This window comes from Petaurus breviceps, unplaced genomic scaffold (genome assembly GCF_028583685.1).
Source record: "Petaurus breviceps papuanus isolate PSGF00001 unplaced genomic scaffold, PetGlider_PUasm1.0 188, whole genome shotgun sequence".
NCBI lineage: Eukaryota > Metazoa > Chordata > Mammalia > Diprotodontia > Petauridae > Petaurus > Petaurus breviceps.
This window is the reverse complement of record NW_027185804.1, coordinates 35,264,534-35,283,254: the sequence shown is the minus strand read 5'-3', so window position 1 is coordinate 35,283,254 and position 18,721 is coordinate 35,264,534. Positions and strand designations below refer to the sequence as shown.

The 18,721-nt window shown below is 45.3% G+C and overlaps 1 protein-coding gene across 2 annotated transcripts in view; it reads right to left on the bottom strand.

Moving 5' to 3' along the window:
* PRDM11 (PR/SET domain 11) overlaps positions 1-11,192 on the bottom strand; it is a 95,095-nt gene extending 83,903 nt beyond the window's left edge. For both annotated transcript variants that reach the window (XM_069091480.1, XM_069091479.1), the window contains exon 1: positions 9,665-11,192. The gene's annotated coding sequence lies outside the window, so the exon portion shown is untranslated. The remainder of the gene's footprint in view (positions 1-9,664) is intronic.
* Between the last annotated feature and the right edge of the window lie 7,529 nt (positions 11,193-18,721).

The window sequence follows — 18,721 nt, the reverse complement described above, 5'->3', positions numbered from 1 at the left end:
ATCTATCTATCTATCTATCTATCTATCTATCTATCTATCTATCTATCATCTGTCTATCTATCTATCTATCTATCTATCATCTGTCTGTCTATCTATCTATCTATCTATCATCTGTCTGTCTATCTATCTGTCTGTCTTTCTGTCTGTCTATCTAATCTATCTATCTCCCTATTGATCTATTTATCTATAGACCTATTGATCTATCTATGTAGTATATAATTATATAAACACATGTTGTCTCCCAACATAGACCGTAAACTTCCTGAGGGCAGATATAGCCACTTTTGCTTTTGCATCCCCAGTCCCTGACACATAGTAGGTATTTAATACAGGCTTACTGATTGATTATTGATTATTTTATTATTGATTAATTGACCGAATTAGATAGATCCCCTAAGTGAGCCCCTTCTGTCAGTGATATTCCAGGCTCTTAGTTCTTTCTGGCTCAAACATCCTATGTTGCAAAGCCCCTTACAGCTCTGATAGTCTATCAATCAATCAATAAGCATTTGTGTATCTAACATGTGCTAGGTATGGTGCTAATCCTGGGGGGTATGTATGTATGTATGTATGTATATACAGATTGTTTCATTCTTTGTGTGTATATATGTATATATTCTCTGTGTGTTCTCACACACACACACACACACACACACACAAAATGAAACAATCCCTACTCATAACAACCTTACATTCTAAGGGGGGGAGACAATAAGTGCACACCTATAAATGAGTATATACATAATAAATATAGAGACAAAATCCAAATCAATACAAAGTCATGATATACAAGGTTATGTGAGATGCAAGGCGCTATCAGCCAGGGAAAGAAAGGCCAGAGATAAGGAAAGGCTTAATCTGGAAGTGCATGTTCAAAGGCTCTTTCCTGCTCAGATAGTCTATATTCTTCAGTTCTTTCTGCTTCTACATTACATAATTCCTCAAACATCACTAGCTTGTAAGCTTTGCAAGGCCAGAGACTGGGCCTTATTTAACTTGGTTTTCTCCCTTAGTGAGTACAACCATTGTCTGTCTGATCCTAAGTTTCCACATCTGTAAAATAAGAATAACTGCCTTCTTCATAGGTTATTGTAAGGAAGATAAGTGCTTTACAAACCATCAGACAAGACTTGATATTAGGTGTCCTTGAAATAGCTCTGCATAAACAGTCAGCTCTCCACTCACCACCTTAAGGAAGGTGGCGGCCTGGCCAACCAAACAAGTCTATTCACAAGGCCAGTGGCTATCTCAGGTCTGGACAAATGATCTTCATGAAATGACACTGATGATGAGTCTTCCTCTCTCTGTCACTAATGTTGGATCCCCCTCTATCTTGACTTCAGTCTATTTTTCATGATATAGCCTCCTTCCCACCCACCAAGACTTCCCAGAACAAGAATGTCAGACCAGGAAGGGATCTTAGAACGTAATGTCAGATCTGGGAAAAACATTAGAACAGAGAATGTCAGATCTAAGAGAACCATTAGAACATGGGATGTCAGAGCTGGGAGGGCTTTGAGAGCACAAAATGCCAGAGCTGGGGAAGACTTTAGAACATGGTATAAGGAGCTCAGAAGAGAGAGAGCATGCCAGAGTTGGGAGGGACCTTAGAGAACAGGCCATCAGAGCTGGAAAGGAACCTTAGAACCTAGAAGGTCTGAGGCAGGAAGGCATTTCCAGATCTAATCTCATTCTATCATGTTAAAGACAAGGAAACAGATTCAGACAAGAAAAAGAACTTGCCGAAGGTCAGTCGCGCAGCTAATTGTAGTGGAGGAGTCTTCTCTTTGCTTTTGGTGCTGGCCTTCACAGATTCCACTTTAATACTTGTAAATGTCCCTTGGAGGAGAGCTCGGAACACTCTCAGGGGGCCTTCTTAACCTGGGACCTCTGAACTTGATTTTAACTCAATGCTTAACATTTTTATGGCTTAGTTTAAATAAAATTGGTTTCCTTTGTAATCCTATGGATTTTATTTTATGCATTTAAAAATATTGTTCTGAGAAGGGGCCAGCAAGTCTCACCAGGCTGCCCACAGGGTCCAGGACACAGATGAAATTGAGGTTAATGAGATGATTAGATTTTTCAGTGCCAAGAGAGAAGAATAGCAGGAAAGCAGTGCCCAAGACTGTGCAATAAAAATGAAGGGGGGGGGGGGGCCACGAAGCTTTGCTCAAGACCAATTGCCTGTTTCACAAGCCTGCCAAGGGCTGGTCCTGCCAGGAACCCTTGTAATGGCCTGTGAAGGCCTCTAGCTTGCCTGCCAATGATCCTTGGGAAGTCATACCGCTATTACGATGCCAAGTCCTTGGTCTGATAATACACACATGCACACACAAAAACAACCCCCCAAAAACCCGATTGCTATGATTCAGACTGCACTGGCCTGTTCAGTGTTTAGGACAGTTCAAAGATTCAGTGAAATGCCCTGGGAGGTAATGAGTTCCCTGTCACTGAGGATATTCACAAAGGAGTTGGGTGACCTCCAAGGTTCTTTCTATTTCTAAACCTACAATTTGTATTGTCTCCTGGATAGCATCTACCTCCTGGTGTGGTTATAAGGATAAAATATTTGGAAGACATTTAGCTCTGTGCCTGGCACATAAGAGCTTAATAAACTCCCATTTCCCTCCCTCCCTCCCTTCCCTCCCTCCCCTCTCCCTTCCCTCCCCCTCCCTCCTTCCTTCCTTCCTTCTTTCCTTCCCTCCTTCCTTCCTTCCTTCTTTCCTTCCTTCCTTCCTTCCTTCCTTCCTTCCTTCCTTCCTTCCTTCTTTCCTTCCTTCCTTCTTTCCTTCCTTCCTTCCCTCCTTCCTTCCACGATTTAAAATTGAGTGGTCTTTCCACTATACCATCTTCTCTCCTATAAGGAAAGAGCTCTGTAAATCTGTATCTGTGGTGGGGGTGGGGACCTTGCAGCCAGGGCCGCACTTGAGGGTCTTGAGGGCCACATGTGACCTCAAGACTGCAGGTTCCCATCCATGGAAGGTGTTCGTGTGTGCGTGTGTGTGTGTGTGTGTGTGTGTGTGTGCACATGAACGCTTTGACATTCTTTAAGATTACTATCCACTTGAACCAGGCTTTGGTTCATCACTAGAAAGAGAGGCAGTATGATTCAATTGAATGATGTCCTGGATTTGAATTCTGCCTACTTTCCTACTTTCCACCTACATGACCCAAGACAAGTCCCAATGTTTGGGGGATTCATTTACTTTACTGGTAAAATCCGAGTGTTAGAAGAACTGCTCTCCAAAGATCTGTCCAGCCTGAAGCCTCCCCTGAATCCCAGCCTCGCATCACTAACTGGATGAGCTGAATATCCCAGAGAGGCCTCAACCTCAGTATGTCCAGAACAGAGCTCCTCACTTCTCTTGCTGAACCTTCCCCTCTCCAGAGCCTCCCTGTGACTGTTAAAGGCACAAGTTCTTGGAGTCAGCTGCTCACTCTCGCTCACCCCACCTTTCCAATCTGTGCCCAGATCGGGTGGTTTCTTTTTCCAGTGGCTCCTTTCATGTCCCACACTTTTTCTCTGCTCATGTCACTGACCTCTACCCTAGCTAAGGCCCACAACATTTCTCACCTGGACTATTCTGATAGAGTCCTAGTTGGAGTCCATGTCTCAAGCCTCCTTTTTTTCTATTCCACCCGTTTAGGTGTTCCTAAAGCCCGGCTAGGTGGTGAAGTGGATAAAGCACCAGACCTGAAGTCAAGAAGACCTGAGTTCAAATCTGGCCTCAGACACTTTCTAGCTATGTGACCCTGGGTAAGTCATTTAACTCTGTTTGCCTCAGCTTCCCCATCAGTCAAGTGACCTAGAAAAGGAAATGGCAAAACCACTCCAGTATCTTTGCCAAGAAAACCCCAAACAGGGTCACAACCCAAGCAATGACACTCTGCAGTTCTATATACCATGGTCTACAAGCACTAGGCTCAAACACAAACCCCTCAGCTGGGCATCTAAAGTCCAGAGCCTGAATTACCTTAAATATGCACTTAATTACCCACTACTCCCTTTCACACTCTATGTTCAGGCCAAACCTTCTCACTAGTCCTTGTCCTCCATGCCCTGAGTGGACTCCCTCCTCATCTCCAACTCTTAGAATTCCGAGATCCCTTCAAAGCCCAGGGACCACCTCCAGCACGAGGCAGAAGGCCAATCCCTCTGCTGCTTGTTCATGCCTCCTTCCCAATTTTACACTGCATTTGTGTTGTATGTACTTACAGCGTACGGCTTGTGTTTTCCAATGGATTGGAAACTCCTTGAGAGTAAGGACTATTCCATTTTTGCTTTTGTATCCTATGTTGCTGCTCAGCTGTTTTTAGTTGTGTCCAACTCTCTGGGACCCATTTGGGGTTTTCTTGGCAAAGACACTGGAGTGTCTTTTTTGCCATTTCCTTCTCCAGATCATTTTGCAGATGAGGAAACTGAGACAAACAGGGCGAAGTGACTTGCTGTAATGGAAATGTAAATTTTAAAGATCTTCCCTGCCCCTTAGGCTAATGTGCACCTGAAGCCTGGGGTGGGAGGCTTGTTTTTCAGTAGATACTTCTTGATTGGCCAGTGAGTCAATAAGGTTGTTACATTCTCTGAGCCAGGAGAAGGCTGTATAAGCCCTGATGTGTAGCTTTGTTTTGGGACTCACTTTGAGAAGTGTTTTGTGATTTGATCTGAATTCTGGGAAGCCGTTGTTGAGAGTCCCCCGGCTTTGAAAAACCCAGAATGTGGAAACCCAGATGTTGACTGGGTATGGATGTAATGGTTGGACAGTTTGGAAATCTGTCTACTTGATGTTTCTGTCTTGATAATTATGCCTGTATACTTTGAGGTTCAGGGAGCTGACCTTTTCTCCTGAACAAGGTAAACGATATATGTCTGACTGATTAAAGTAAGCTTGTTAACCCATTTTGAGTTGCTTTCCTTTAACAAAGCAGATCCAAGAACCTGTGGTAGCTTCAAACCCTGGGGACACTGGGGTGCTTGCCGCTACACTTGCCCAGGATCACACAGCTAGTAAGTGTCTGAGGCTGGATTTGAACTCAGGTCTTCCTGAGTCCCACATCAGCTGAACCATCTAGCTGCCTCTGGCACATTTTAACACGTAATAATCACTTGTAGAATGATTGATCCTATGCAGTAGTGTTCTAATAAATGTTTAACAATGGGCTCTCTAGAAAATCCCAAGCCATTTTTAAGCTTAATCTGATTTATTAACACTTCCTCCATCATTTTCTTAAATCTAGGCAATTAAAACATACACACACCAATAAAATTTGTAGCTTTGTCAATTTTGTTCTGAGGTGTAAATGTTCACACTGAAAATGTAAAACTAGCTGGAGAGCTGGTTTGAGTGGGCTCCAGCACCCCCTGTATGTGTCTTAGGGGTGTAATGGGAATGTAAATTTAAAGATCTTCCCTGCCCCTAGGCTGAAGTGCACCTGGAGCCTGGGGTGGGAGGCTTGTTTTTCAGTAGATACTTCTTGATTGGCCAGTGAGTCAATAAGGTTCTCTAAGCCAGGAGAAGGCTATATAAGCCCTGATGTGTAGCTTTGTTTTGGGGCTCACTTTGAGAAGTGTTCTGTGATTTGATCTGGATTCTGGGAAGCCATTGTTGAGAGCCCCCCCTCGGCTTTGAAAAACCCAGATGTTGAAACCCAGGTGTTGATTTGGTATGGATGTAATGATTGGACAGTTTGGAAAATCTGTCTACTTGATCTGTTTCTGTCTTGAAAATTCTGTCTGTATATTCTGAAGCTCGGGGTGCTGACCTTTTCCCCCTGAACTAGGTAAACGATACATATCTGACTGATTAAAGTAAGCTTGTTAACCCATTTTGAGTTGCTTTCCTTTAACAAAGCAGATCTAAGAACCTGTGTTGGCAGAGACCCTGGGGACGCTGGGGTGCTTGCTGCTACAAGGGGTTATCCTGGGTTTCCAAATACCGTATCAGCAGAGTATCACCTCTGCCAGGTCCTACAAACCTGGAAAGGCTTTGGGTGTGGACCCAGAAAAGCCCAGAATACCTGATTCTGAGGACCAGTTTAGCTAAGCTGGGAGAGGATGGCCAAGGCATGATAAATGTTTCTCTCCAAAGCAACTTGTGATAATCATCTACGAAAGAACAAGTTGAGGGGAAGGGTTGGGATCTACATCAATGAACTGAGTACCCTCAACGATTAAGTCATTAATCCTTGAAATAGTACATGCATTGACTGCACATATATAATCTATATCAAACTGCTTGCCTTCTCAAGAAAGGGGCAAGGGAGAATTTGGAACTCAAATTTAAAAAAAAATGTTAAAAATTGTTTTCACAGGGCAGGTAGGTGGAGAAGTGAATACAGCACAGACCCTGGAGTCAGGAGGATCTGAGTTCAAATCTGATCTCAGACACTTAACACTTACTAGCTGTGTGACCTTGGGCAAGTCACTTAAGCCCAATTGCCCTGCCTTCTCCCCTCCAAAAAAACTCCCCCCCAATTTTTTTCACATGTAGTTGGGAAAATATAAAATATAAAAATTTCCCTCAAAAATAACATGAGAACTTATGTGTGTATGATTGGAGACAGTTTTGCATAGTGGTTAGAGGGCTAGCCATGAAGTGGGGAGACCTGGGTGCAGGTCCTGCTTCTATCTCATGCCAGCTGTAAGACCCTGATCAAGTTACCTCACCCTCTTAATGCTCTAGTCAATGTTATGAGCGGCAAAGCTGCCTGCTTTGATAGAAGGTATTTCCCAACTTAAGAGTTCCTGAGACAGATCATTTATGAACTATCACTTTACGGACATGCCAATCAGGTATTATTTCCCTGAGTGAGGCTATCAAGGCAAAGAAGGACTCTCTCAGGTTCTGATAAGGTGCCTGGGGATAGCCAGAGTCTGCCTGAGGACCCTATATATGCCAAAGCGATGTTGGGTAAATCTCCATCTTCTGTGGGCTTTGATGCTTATCTGCAAAATGGGAAGTTGAACTAGAATGCCTCTGAGGGTCTCTGATCCTCTGAGGGTTCCAGATCAGATCAGTGGCTTAACCTCCCTGGCCTCAGTTTCCTCATTTGTAAAATAAGGGGATTAGTGTAGATCAGAGCTGTCAAACTCATAAAACTCTCCAATGCCCTAATCATATTAAAATGTAATTGGGAAAAGTTTAACAAAATAAAAATACAATACAAGACATAATGTTAATTTGCGGTTCTCTAAGTCAATATGAAGCCCGAAAGGATTCCTTTCTATTTGAGTTTGACACTAATAAACCAAATAACCTAGGAGATCTTTTCCAGCTCTACTCTGAGCCCACAATCCAGGCAAAACACAGGTTTTTCCAATTGCTCAGTATATGTTGCAGTATTTTGTTCCCTCACAATTTTGGCTGGGTTCCTTGAGATGGTCAAATTTGTCACGTACTTCCTACAAATGTGGTTGACAAAACTGAATAAGGTTTTCCTTTGCACTCAACCAGGAGGTTCTGACCCATCAGGTCTCTCCCTCAATTCTTCCCATTTGAGTCCTATGATCACAGGTATGACCTAACTCTATAAAACAAAAGTCCTCAGTTCAAAAAGCCACTCTGCCACTGCCCTGGTGGTGTAGCAAGCATATTCTCCACTACCTGCCCAGGTGAACCACAGGGTGTTTTGTTATCAATATGGGAATTCTACACCCAAGCAATCATACCTTTAAGTCTTCCCTAATACAGCCCAATGCAAGTGGTGACTACTCAGGACACCAAAATCCATGCATGGAATGTTCTCTCAGCCAAGTTCAGACAAAACTTGTAAACATGTTTCTGAACATCAAGAGAAAGATCTTATTATTATTCTGCTAGTACAGTAGTCAGGCAATTGGGTGTATTCACTGTCATCCCCTTGAAATTATACACCATTGTCCATGTAGACTTGAAAAAAAACATTGAAATAAATGCCAGAGGAGCTAGGATATTTCCCCAGGCTGTCTTGGGGCAGGAAGAAAGAATGCTTAGACTTCCAGTCTGAGGCTAGAGGGCACCTCCATACAGGGAGCCAGGAGCACCTGGGTTTAAGTCACACCCCTGATACCTACTAGCTGTGTGACCCTGGGCAAGTCCACTTCTCAGGGCTGTGGGTTCTCTGACCTGCATTGTATAAGAAGTTTGTTCACCTAGGAGCTCCCAAGATCAGTAAGATCACAAGCCCAGTCTGTATGCTTACCTATTTTGTATATATTTATATGTGCATATGCTGCCTTCCAATGTATAATATATGCTCCTTGAGGGCAGCAGATGGGTCACTTTGGTTCCATATCCCTAGTGTGGATAGCACAGTGCCTGGCACACTTCATAGACAGTTAATAAATGTTTATTGGTTACTTGATTTACCAGGTTTAGAATTTGAGCTCAGTTACCTTGGGGTACTGGGCAAACAGCACTGGTTTTGGAGTCTGTGGACCTTGGTTCAAATCCTTCCTCTATCACTACCTGTGTGACCTTGGGCAAGTCACTTAGTCTGTTAGCCTCAGATTCCTCATCGGTCAAATAAGGAGGTTGTGCAATCTCTCTTCCCAAGGACCTCTACGGTTCTTTTTACTTCTAAATCTATAATCTCAGAATCCAAGTTACTTTTCCTTCTTTCTCTGTAAAACGAGGAAACTGGAATAGAAGATCATGCCAACTGTCTCAGATGACTAGCCCGTTTTTAAAGGGGCTGGGCCCCTCCCCAGTCCTCCAGACTAAGCTCAAGGGGCCAGGAGAGGGTATCCTTCCTCAACTTTTCCATCTGTGTATCACACCAGTAACATCTGCATTCTCCTGGAATCAACCTGCATATATGGCTCCCTGGGCTGGAGAAGAAGGTCACTCTATGACAAAGTTTCTGCAGTTTCTGCATTAGAAAGTACCTTGGGGCCTTAGGGAGAGGCAGGAGAAGGAGGGGTGTGTGTAAATTCAGGAGGGGGAGATTTCCTGAAGACTCAACACTCGCAAGTAAGACCAAGATGAAAAACACCTCCTGCTGGTTTAGCTACATTAAGCGGGAAATCCATAACGCCCTTAAAAGAGGCCGCATTACAGTTCCCATCGCGTCTCTGAATCCCCAAGGCCAAGTGCAACCACAAGCCCAGCCAAGAAGTGAAACTGACCAGGAGAACTAGGCCAGCGGCAGCTGCGATCCCTCCAACATTCCAAGCTCCGCCCAGCTCATGTCACTGCGTTCTAATTCTGAACGCTCGGCCCGGGACCGCCTCTGTCATTGGTCGGTGGCTACGTCCGTCAGAGGAAAGAACGCAAGAGGGAGGGGGGGGGGGGGGAAGGGGAAGGCTACATTGTAACAAGGAGAGAGCGAGAGTGGAAGAAGGAGGCGGAGGCAGCTGCCGCCCCGATTCCCGCAGCGGTAGCAGCTACCTGCCGAGGGTTAACCCACCTCCGAGCGGGGGCCAGCCTGCTTCCCCCCCCCCCCCCCCCCCCCCCCTCCCCCCCCCCCTGCCCCTCTCGCTTCCCCCGATGCCAGTCCCCTTCCCCATCCCGAGCCCCCGGCCACCCCCGAGCCCGCCGGAGTCAGTCCCGCGCTTCCCCCGCCAGCGATCCAGCCCCGCGGCCTCTGCACCACCGGCCCAGGCTCTCGCTGGCAAACTGCCGAGCGCTCTTCGAAGCCATTTTCATTGGCCACATTGGCGACCAGAGGGGCTGAGCTGACTCACCTTCCCCGAGAATCCGGCAGCAGCCCGGCTCGGTGGACGCGGGAGCGGGGGCGGAGGGGCGCGCGGGGACGTCTCGCCCCCCCTGGATGGCAGCCCCCAGCGGCCGCGGGGAGCGCCCCGGCTGCCGGCTCCCTAGTCCCAGGCGAGGGAAACTTTCACAGCCAGCCTGGGAGCGGCGGCGGCGGCTGCGGCGGCGGCGACTCGCTGCTTCTCTCCCTCCCAGCTTTGACCACCATCTTATTAGTACAGGAAATGACATGGAAAACGGAAGAAAGCGGCGTTTGGGGCCGACGCGGACCCCCCAAATCAGGGGCCGGAGCTGGGACACACCAGTCACTTCCCAACTTGGCCCAGAAGGCGCCTCCCGAGTTCCCCGGGCTCCCACCCGGCGCCCTCGCGAGCCGGGGGGGGGAAGAAGCTCTCCGATCCTGGGGCGGGCAGACTTTGATGCTATCCCAGCCCGGGGAGGCGGGGGTACGGGACCGGGGGGTGTCCGCGGTGGGGGCTGGGAGGGGAGCACCTTGGAGGGGAAGAAAAGGTGAGGACAACTCTGGGATCGGGGCACTTTTCCCGGAACGGAAAGTTATTACAGAAATGTATATTTTTTAAAAGTCGTTCAGAGAGGGGTTCCCCTCCATCCCGGGCTGTCCTTTTGGGGAAGGCAACCTCAAGACCTTGGAGGAAGAATAAACACGTTTATATTTTTAACTCTTTCGAGACCCAAACCAGAACACCTGTGCTCCCAATCCTTTTACCATCACCCTCCACTTTCCTTTAACCCATGCAGTGCTGGGCTGCTTGGGGAGCAAATGCCATTTCGGGGGCTCTCTTGGGGAGAGCCGGGGGGAAAGCACAGGGAATTAACTATTTAGAGGGGGCGAGAGGGCAGAGTTGCAAAATCGCAAAGCATCTGTCTTCCTCTCTCTTTTTGCTTCTTACTGAAGTCCTTCCAAAGAGATTTTTCTTAACCAGTTTGATTTTTAGCTTGACTAAGATAAGCTGTTAAACCATGTAGCCTTCCCTTGCCTCAGTTTCTCCCAATTGCAAATCAAAACCAGGTAACTTGGGGGAGGGGTGGACTGCTCGGACGGCAGTAGTTACGTGCATTTCTACAGCTTTGGAATGTGAGAAGGGCTTTCCTCCCAACCCTATGCGTCTAAGTGGGACAAGAATTGTAAGACACACGCCCGACCCTCCTGCCCCGCACTGAGCAGATGAGGCAACTGACGCAAGGAGAGGTGAAGTGACTTTCCCGGCCTCCTACCGGGACTCAGTTTTTCTGTCTTTAAAATAATTGGGTTGCATTTGATGAACAGCGAGGCTCCTTCCAGAGCTAAAAACGCTGGGCTCCTAAGGGTCTGAGCCAGAGGCGAAGAGCAAACAAAACCGACAGCTTTCATAAAGTTCGAAACTCGTCCTTGCCAATTATAGAACGATGGCTAGGAAAGGGAAATGGGCCCAATTTAGTAAACGACAACAACTTTTTTTCTAAGAAAATAAATGTCTCTTGGAGCTACCCACCGATTATGTAGCCGATAGATCGGATGCTGCTGCTGCTGTGAGTGGAGTGTGTGTGTGTATGTGTGTGTGTGTGTTTCTCCCAAGCAACTGAATGATCTTTATCCACGTCTGATAACTTAAGAGGTTATGCAGAGTGCATCAAAATCTGAAAGGGAGCAGAGAATAGAGAAGTCTGAACTGGAAGGCACCTCGGAGGTCCGTTAGTCCAATCCCCCCCCCCCTTTTTTTAAAGAAAAATGGTGAAATGAATTGCCCAAGATCACAGGACTGGACAGCCTGGGGTATGACTGGGTAGCACTGATGATCTGGGGTCCTGGGAGATCACTATTAACTTTACAGGGTGATGGTGGCAAACCCTTTAAGCTCCCTGAGCCTTAATTTCCTCCCCTGGGAAATAAGGAACACACTCAACTTGGAGACAGATTACAGGAATATCACTTGACAGATGGAAAGGACCTTAGAGGTCATCTAATCCAACTTGCTCATTTTACAGATGAAGGCCCAGGGAGGTTGTGACTGGTCCAAATTCTCCTGGGTATTAAGTCTCAGAGGCCAGATTTGAACACAGGTCTTTTCAAGCTGTTATCAGCCAGTGCTCATTCCATGGCATCCTAAGAGACATTTAGGTTGCAGCTGGACACTTGCTGGTTAGCTGACGTAGGGCACTCCATTTCATTGCTTTGTGCCTCTGTTTCCTCATTGGTGATTTGGGGATAATAATGCTTGTACAACAGGTATGCTGGGAGGATGCTGTTTGGTATACCTTAAGGTGACATAGAAACAAGAATGATTATTATAATCTGTAAAATTAAGATAATAGTTCTTGCACCACAAACCTCAAAGGGCTAGTTGGAAGATCAATTAAGATAATGACCTTGAAATTATCTAGTAACCATAGAATGCTACATAAACATAAGCTATGAGGTGAATGGTTCTGGTTAAAAGTAGCGGAGCTGGGACTAGAAGGTAGCTGGTTATTTCTATTGTCCACACTGACAGTCCTGTCCAATTGGTGCCTCCCCAGACACCCAGGGAACTTCTTAAGTGGAATTAGGGACATTTGGCACATCTCACAGGGAGCCACTGTCAGGATATCAGCAGTCTATTGGCACCAATTGGTCCTGTGTAATGAGAGAAATAGAGAAGCTTGGGAGAAGCTTGTAATAGATGGCATTGGATATTTGGCTTTGGATAAAGGGAAGCACGGTCACTGAACCACTTCATTTGTTTTCTTGGCTCCTGGCAAGCAAGGCATGCATTAATTCTGGATCTTTAAAATGAAATCACAGAATATGGAATGTCTGAGTGGGAGATGAGAGCATGTCCGAGTTGAAGGGACTTCTGTTCTAACACAGAATATCAGAGCTGAGAGCAACCTTAGAACATGGAGTTCCAGAGCTGGTTGGAACTTCTTAGCATATGGAATTTCAGGGCAGGGAGGACCTTCATAGAACATGGAATTTCACAGGGACCTTAGTTTGTGCCTAAGAAGATGGGTTAATGCTTCCAAAGGACAAAGGAGAATATTCAAAACTTTCAAGGGATTGAAAAGTGGTAACAGTGAGGTTCATGCCTTTAGTGACTCAGAAGGCTTGTTGATCTCACATAGCTTTTTGTTTTATAACTTTTTCATGCCTCACAAGCATCATGGCCGTCATCACACCCTCACCTGCCATGTCCAATCAGTTTCTAAGTCTGGTAGATTCTTGATCCATCATAGTTGTTTTGTCTGTCCCCTCCTCTTCAATGACAAAGGTGCTACCATAGTCCCTTGTCACCTTTCAACCCCTGCTTCCACTTCCTACCTCACCCCCTCCCAAAAGTTCTTTATAATTTGGCTACAGCCTACTACCAGGCTTACTGCCCCTCATTCCTCATTTTACTCTCTCCTCACAAACACAATGTTCTTCTCTAAACTTGGCATTCTACATCCCACTATGCCTTTGCACAGACATTCAAGGTTGATCAGACCTGACACAATCCAGATCTCCGATCCTCGAACCTCCCTCCCGATGCTAGTCTCCTCTTCAGAATTGCAAATAGTATCCTTTTTACTCCTCAGAGTAAATGTAGCATCCTCTCCCTCCCATTTCTTTTCTCCCCCCCCCTACCAACTGCCTTGTAAATTCTTTCAGAGTACTGACTCCCTTTCCTTTTCTTTCTAGCCCTTGTGCGTAGCATAGCACTTGGTACATAGTTGGGGCTTAGTAAATGTTTATTCAATTGAACATGGGATATCCTTTCATCCTTCCAGTAGCCAGTATTAAGTACCTATGTTCAAGGAAATGATGTTGCTTAGTGGCCAGAGGGCCAGCTTTGGAGTCTGGAAAACCTTGGTTCAAGTCTTGGCTTTATGAATATGGGTAAGTCATCTAAATATTCAGGGGCCTGGGGACTCTCTAGGATTGTCATTTTTACAAATACACAGATAAAAGGAAGTTTTATCCACACCAAGTTAGTTCCCTACTCTAGTTACAGGCGTTAACAAAGAAACAAACGCACAAGTACCATACATTGTCCTATTTTCTGGGAATACAAAAATCGATATGAGCCAGAATCTGCTTTTGAGGAATTTATAATCTCAGAGGAGGTGAAGACAAGTAGCAAATTGCTGTGCTCCTACAAGGGAGAGTCAGAGAAAAACATAGAGGTCCAGACAAAGGTCTACAAGTTTCAGGAGGGAGAGATACTAAAGTACAGAATGTCAGAGCTGCTTTAGAGAAAGTCAAGATGTTCAGCTGGGCACATAGGGAGTACCATAGTGCATAGAACACCAGGCCTGGAGTAAGGCTAACTTTCTTCCTGAGTTCAAATCTAACCTCAGATACTAAGTAGCTGTGTGACTCTGGGAAAGTCAGAATCCTGTTTGCCTCAATTTCCTCATCTGGAAAATGAGCTGGAGAAGGCAATGGCAAACCACTCCAGTATCTTTGCCAAGAAATCCCCAAATGCGGTCACGGAGAGTTGGACACGATGAACAAGATAACTCAACTAATCTTTTCAAGGAGGCAGTCAAGGGTGGATCGCTCCCCACTCCTGGCCCCAACAAATTTTGTAGAGTACTGGAATTGGAGACAAAAGAAAAAAAAAAAACAACTAGGTTCAAATCCTACCTCAGACACTTGCTATGTGACCCTGAGCAAGTCACTTGACCTTTGAGTTTCAGTTCCCTCATCTGTAAATTGAGGATGGGTATCTGTATCTCAAATCAGGGTTTATATAGCCTTATCCTGGCTCAGAGAATGTAGCAACCTTTTGGACCCACTGGCCAATCAAAAAGTATCTACTGAAAAACAAGCCTCCCACCCGAGGCTCCAGGTGCACTTTAGCCTAGGGGTAGGGAAGATCTTAAAAATTTACATTCCCATTACAGTATCACACCTGTCAAAAAGGGGGCTCTTATGAGGATCAAATGAGATATTATAGGCACAGTGCTTTGTGAACCTTAAAGAACTCATATGAATATGACTATTACCATAATCCCGTGTTTGGCATCATTTTTCCAGTGAGATTCTGGCTTTGGGATATAACCAGGCAGAATGGGACTTCATCGTGAGAAGATTTGTTTCAATTCAATTCAACTCAATAAATGTGCTTTGAACACTTACTAAATTTAGAGTCCCATTGGCAGAATGAAATGATGTCTCCTCTACCACCCCTACCACCTTGAGCTTATAGTCTGGCTTCGAGGTTTTTATTCTTTTTGTCCTGGATCCCTTGGGCAGTTTGTCTGGTAAAGCCTATGGATCCTTTCTCAAAATCAGTTTAATAAATGTATAAAATAAAAAAGTAGGATTCCCAAAGAAACCAATTATATTGCAATGTAATTATCAAAATATTTAATAAACAAGTTCATGGACCTCCAGGTTAAGAATCTTCGATCTGGTAAGAGACCAGCTTAACAAGCAGGAAACAGTTACTTAAGACGAGATAGTTGTTATTTGACCTTTTTCAAAGAAGACCAATGACATCATGGGATGATGTCTTGACTTGTGAATGAATTAGATTTAAGTGAGGCAGAGTTGTATAAAATCATCAGCCTCAGTCTCTCTTCCAGTCATCAAAGTCCAGTGGCAGGACAATAGTCAAGATGACTAGTGATATCCCAGGATGCAGCAGGTGACCTTGGCATTTTCAATATCTGGCCAAGCTCTAAGCAATGCATAGTGCTTGCTTCAGCTGTCTTCATGGCTTTTGGAACAAATTGTTCTAATCTAAACATTCTGCCAGGGAAGTCTTCACATGCTTGGGCTAGACAGCCCCCTAATTCACAGGTTTGGGGCGTGTCGGTTACCCTCAACCTGGTTTAGCCCATTTGTCAAGATAGTTTTCCCAGGGTGAGGCCCAGACATAGGATATAGCTTCTTGGAGCCACAGGTGAGAGGTGGGTGACAAGTGGACACCAAAGGTGGACTAGCAGCCCTGACAAGGGCTTGGCAAGCCCTCACACCGGAGGCGCTACTCCTGTCTGAGCACCCCATACAACAAGACAAGGTAGTATACAATGAACCAATGAAAAAAAATATATAAAGCATCCACCATGTGCTTATGAGGGTGTAATGGGAATGCAGATTTGGAAGATCTTCCCTGCCCCTAGGTTAAAGTGCACCTGAAGCCTGGGGTGGGAGGCTTGTTTTTCAGTAGATACTTCTTGATTGGCCAGTGAGTCAATAGGGTTGTTACATTCTCTGATCCAGGGGAAGGCTATATAAGCCCTGATGTATAGCTTTGTTTTGGGGGCTCACTTTGAGAAGTGTTCTGTGATTTGATCTGGATTCTGGGAAGCCGTTGTCCAGGGCCCCCCCGGCTTTGAAAAACCCACATGTGGAAACCCAGATGTTGACTGGGTATGGATGTAATGGTTGGACAGTTTGGAAATCTGTCTACTTGATCTGTTTCTGTCTTGATAATTCTGCCTGTATACTTTGAAGTTCGGGGTGCTGACCTTTTTCCCCTGAACAAGGTAAACGATATATGTCTAACTTATTAAAGTAAGCTTGTTAACCCATTTTGAGTTGCTTTCCTTTAACAAAGCAGATCCAAGAACCTGTGTGAGCAGCCACCCTGGGGACATGCTTGGGGTGCTTGCCGCTACAGAGGGACATAAATAAAAAATGAAACTTCTTGCTTTCAGGAAATTTACATTTGAATGAGGAAACATGTAGGAACAGGTACACACATGTGTGCATGTATGTCACCACATATGCATACATATATGCATATACAAAACATACAGGGGTGGGAGGAAGCACTAGCACCTGGGGGAAAGGAGAAAGAAGAAGAGGGGTCAGGAAGGACTTCATTAAGGAAGACGGGTTTAAGCTGAGGTCTGAAGGAAGCCAGAGATGAAAAGAGGCAGAGCTAAGGAGGCAGAGGGCAATAACCCTATGCAAAGACAGTGCTCAAATGTGAGAACAAATCTTAAGGCAGTTGAAGAATTGTTCCCCTTAGCCTGGGTCATCAAGGACTGGAAGTGGAGAGCTGATCATGTATCTAACCTTGATTGTTGTAGAGGGCTGATGGGAATACTGAGAGCCTCCTTTGAGATTCTCCAATCCCCTTCTATGAGCATGGAAAAGCTGGGCTATGTGACAGTGTCACATTTTATATCATTCAGCTTCCTCCCAACAATTGTGGTAAGCTGGGCAAATATTATTATCTTCATGTTTGTTTGTCTTGTTTTGTTTAGACTTGTGATTTTATTAGTCTAGGGATCCTTCCTGGTTTGGGAATTCTGGCCACTGAGCCACCTTATCTGTTCACAGCTTTAGAAAGTCTCTTCCTCCCCACCCCACCACTGAGATGTTAAGTGACTTTCCCAGGATCACACAGTCAGTATGTATCAGAAATAGGACTTGAACCCAGGACTAGAATCCTGACTCTGAGTTCAGGCTCCCTTCTTAAATTACACAGCACCTCTCACTACCATTTTAGAGAGAAGGAAACAAATCAGAGAAATGATTTGTCCAAGTTACAGAGCTGGGACTCAGGACCTAAGTTTTCCTACTCTTTCCTCTGGGCTTCACTTTCTCCATTTGCAAAACAAACCAATAGCCTCCAAGGTCCCTCCCAGCCCTGACATTCTCTGTTCTAAGGTCCCTCCCAGCTCTGATATCCTGTGTTCTAAGGCCCCTCCCAGCTCTGAAGTTCTATGTTATAAGGTCTCTCCCAGCTCTGACTTCTATGTTTGAAGGTCCCTTCAAGCTCTGACATTCTCTATTCTAAGGTCCCTCCAAACTCTGACATTCTCTGTTCTAAGGTCCCTCCCAGCCCTGACATTCTCTGTTCTAAGGTCCCTCCCAGCTCTGACATTCCATGCTCTAATTCTAAGGCCACCCTCTTTTCCCTATGACACTCTGTTCTGAAGTTCCTCTTAATTCTGGCTTTCTCTGTTGGGCATTTTAATAATGCCTCTCACAGTGCTGGCATTGTGTTCTATGATGTAATGTGCCTTCTGGCACTGAGTCCTCTGCCTTGCCATCAGCTCTTAAGATCCTCAAGGACACTGTCTTGGACTTTCAGATCCACTTACTTCCTTGCCTCCAATAGCACCTCTAACAGTTCTGTGAACTCTAGCTATCAGCTACTTGAGAAATACTGATTGAATTGACTTGCCTTCCATTTCTAGGTAATTCTCTCTTCGGTAACTGCCTGATTGTGGCTGTAGTACTTCCTCAGCTTTTCTCTTCAGGTGAAGGACCCTGGGGGCTATCACACAAATGGTGCTGGGCTCTCTCCAGCTTTGGGGAACCTCTTAAAGACAAATGCTGAGATACTTGATCAAAAAGCTACAGGTGATCTGAGAGGTCATCAAGGACAAACCAACCTTCTCACAGATGAGATGTATGAGGCTCGGACAAGGAAGTTACTTGCTGTAGATCAGTGGTTGTCAAAGTCTGGTCTGGGGACTCCTAGAGGGTCCCCAAGAGTCCCCAAGGGTGGGAGGGTTCATGAGGTCAAAGCTATTTCCATAAAAATACTAAGATATTTTTGTTTCTAATAAATATCAATAGATATAACCTTCAATAATTTTTAAGATTGTAAAGGAGTCCTGAGGCCAAGCTTGAGAGTGCTGCTACTCACTCATAGTAGGACCTAGAATAGCTAGTAGATCTCCAAGTAGAATCTGGAAGGTTATTCTAGGTTGTCTTGGATTTAGTTGATCAATCAACAATTCATCTTGAGAGCTAGATGATAAGCCCAGAGAAGGAGAGGCTGCTGGGTGCAGTGGTGGGAAGGGATGGATTTTGGAGGATCGGAGGAGAACATCAGATAGAAAAACTGTGGAACCAACCTCCTACCTTCAAGGAGCTTAGAAGCTACTTTTAGAAACTGGACAAATAAATCTGGGACAGAAAAAAATTACACTAGACCATAAATCAGGGTTAAACTGGGTAGTTGAATCTTTGAGTGTTACAGGTCAGTGGGAGCTAGAGTGGTCAAGAAGAACTTCCTGGAGGAGGTGATATATGAAGATTGGTAAGATCTGGATCATTGAAAGAGAAGCATTCTAGGCAGGGGGGAACTACTCTGGAA